The sequence below is a fragment of the Galeopterus variegatus genome, unplaced genomic scaffold (genome assembly GCF_000696425.1).
Source record: "Galeopterus variegatus unplaced genomic scaffold, G_variegatus-3.0.2 Scaffold791, whole genome shotgun sequence".
Classification (NCBI taxonomy): domain Eukaryota; kingdom Metazoa; phylum Chordata; class Mammalia; order Dermoptera; family Cynocephalidae; genus Galeopterus; species Galeopterus variegatus.
Genome location: NW_007726902.1, coordinates 342,322 through 345,608, shown reverse-complemented (window position 1 = coordinate 345,608; position 3,287 = coordinate 342,322).

The window sequence follows — 3,287 nt, the reverse complement described above, 5'->3', positions numbered from 1 at the left end:
TAAAGATGACCGGTAAGGGGATCTTAACCCTTGACTTGGTGTTGTCAGCACCACGCTGTCCCACTGAGCTAACCGGCCATCCCTATATGGGATCCGAACCCGTGGCCTTGGTGTTATCAGCACCACACTCTCCCGAGTGAGCCACGGGCTGGCCCAGCAAGATTCTGAACATCTGAGCGGCCCTGACCATTTTCCCATATTTTCCCAACAGACGATTATATTTCCTTTTAGAAACAACCTTGTTTTTCTGGAGTTAAAACTTGCTTCTTTGTTGCTCTGCTTAGTTTTCTACATCACTATCACTAATTCTTCCCCAATTTTTCAAAATAAAAATTGTGACTCGGTCACAGACATTGTGCCTGCCAGACCCCAGCCCGCCCTGGACCTCCTGAACTGTCTCAGCTGCTTGCTGTCTATATTGCACAACCCCTGTTTTCCCAGGACATCCTTTCTACTCTCTCCAGCATTAGATCCAGTTTCTTAGCGTATTGCTAGGACTAGGGCTCACAGACCCTACAAACCCGTTGTACAGGTGGGGTCACAAACCCCTCACCTGCAGGTCCACAAGCTAGGTAATAGGAAAAGATCCTGCAAGCCGTTGGTAAAAAATTACTAGGCTTTATCCAGATGCAAGCTCAGGTAGCTAGCAGCAGCAGCCCTAGTAGCCTCCCAGGGCATCCTGAGGGGACTGTGGATCACAGCTGCTCATCCTTTATACTTAAGTCCGATACCCAGGACACCTGGGCACACATACGCAATTATATTAGACAATAACCAAGAAACACCTGGGCACACGTGCATATTTACATCAAATGCTTGGCAAGACTCCAAACCTTTGAGGGACTCTGACCATTCGCTTGAGGGACTCTGACCATTCATATTTACTTTCCCTACACCTAGACTGCTGTCTTCTTTTTGATTTACTCCCTTATTTTGGAAGACCACATCTTCCAGCAATGTTCCAAGAAAAGGTGCATAGGAGCTCATTTCTTTTGAAAGCTTTTGTGTCTGAAAGTGTCTTTAATTTAAACTCATACTTAGGGCTGGCCCATGGCTCACTCAGGAGAGTGCGGTGCTGATAACACCAAGGCCACGGGTTCAGATCCCATACAGGGATGGCTGGGTAGCTCAACAGGTGAGTGTGGTGCTGACAACACCAAGTCAAGAGTTAAGAGCCCCTTACCACTCCTCTTAAGAAAAACAAAGCAAAGGGCCGGCCCGTGGCTCACTCGGGAGAGTGCGGTGCTGATAACACCAAGGCCCCAGGTTCGGATCCCATATAGGGATGGCCGGTTCACTCACTGGCTGAGCGTGGTGCTGACAACACCAAGTCAAGGGTTAAGATCCCCTTACTGGTCATCTTTTTTAAAGAAAAAAAAAAAGAAAAACAAAGCAAAACAAAACAAAAAACTCATACTTAAATAGGAGTATGTCTGAATATAGGATAATAGGTTGAAAAAACATTTCCTCTTAGAACTTTGGAGGCATTTGTATTAGTTTTATATTGCTGCCATAACAAATTACCAGTCTTAGTGGCTCAAATAACACACATTTGTTATCTTTTGATCTGTAGGTAGATCTGAAGTCTGACTTGGGTCTCCCGGAGTTAGAATTTAAGGCATCAGTAAGGCTGCATTCCCTTCTGTTGACTCTAGGTAGGACACATGTCCTTGCTTTTTCCAGCTTCTAGAGGCTGCCCGTATTCGTTGGCTCTTAGCCCCCTTCCTCCAGCTTCAAGGCCGGCAACATCACATCTTTCTGAGCTTCGTCCATAGTCCTATTTCCCTGACTCTCTTCTTTTGCCCCTCCCCCCCCACTTTTCAGTACTTTTGTGATTCTATTGGGCCCACCTGAGTAATCCAGCCTGCTCTACTTTGAGTATAGCTGATTAGGAGCCTTAAATTCATCTGCAAGCTTAATTCTCCTTTGCATGAACATATTTACAGGTTCTAAGCACTGAGATGTGAACGTGTTTGGAGGCCATTATTCTGCCTACCAGCATTGCTTCTTTGTCTTCTACTTTCCAGCACTTCTGCTGAGAAACTGGATGCTTTTCTGATTCCCAGTCCTATGCAGGTGATCTAAGACCCATTTGGTTTAGGTAGAGGCCAAAACAGGTGAGTTGAATGGGCTGTAAGAGGGATCGCCACCTCTGCACCCTTCACATACTTAATGTTGGCACCAGCGTCTGTGATTTCTTCAGGGATGTGATGTTGCTTCTGGTTTACTATTTTCACTGGGAAGAGGAGCTCCAGGGGCTTCCATTTGACCCTCCTATAGCTGTTCTCATGTGGGGATTCTGCCAGTTGTTAATTCCAACTCTACACTTAGGACCTGAGGAACTAATTACAGAATATATTCATAGACCCACTATGGGTGCGATGCAAGCCAAAATTCCCTTTATCACTTAACCCCCATAAGTTCATACAGTTGGTGGGAATGTAAAATGGTGATTTCCTAATCCCTGTGTGCTATAGAACATCTGTGCCTCATCTGGGAATGCTAACCTGATCCTTCAAACCCTATGAAATAATTCCAGATTCCTGTTTCCTTGAAAGTCTGTAGCCTGCCACCATTTCTGGAACAACTTCTTTATTAATCAGTGTTTTTTGCTGTAGAAAAAGGAACCATTCTAGCTAGTTTAAATCTAAAAGCAATTTAGGAGAGATTACAAGGTTTTCAAGAACACTAGGGAATGAGGTTTGGATGTTTTTCAAGCAGAAGCAGTACAGCCAAGAGAAATGTCCAATTATTCTATGGGACCATGCTAGAAGAAAACCCATTGCTGTAACTGGCCATCGTTCAACATTTAGGTTAGTAGAATCTCTGCTGCAGTTGCTATGAATGAACCAAACGCCTCCAGCTCAGTGTCCTCTAGAAGACCTCTTTGACCTTCACGCAGCTACTACACATAGCTCACTTTTGCCTTCCACGTCTCTGTGAGTGTCCCCTCGCCAGAACCTGGGTCACAAGCAAATCACTAACTGCAAAGGGATCTGGGATATGTAAATTTATTCAGTGTTCCAGCCTCTGTGGTATATGAAAGCAGCTGGAATGAATGTCAAATGAACCAGTCTGATGTATCTGTATAGCAAAGATTGATAGGAAGTAATCTCTCTCAGTCTTCAATAGTCTAAAAATTACTTTACTATGCCCTCTGGAATGATGGTTTAGCTGTGTAGAGAACAGTAGGTTGATTGCTATTTTTCCTCGACTCTTTTTTTTTTTTTTTGGCAAAAAAAATTTTTTTTATCGAGTCATAATTATACATATTTTTGGGATTCAAC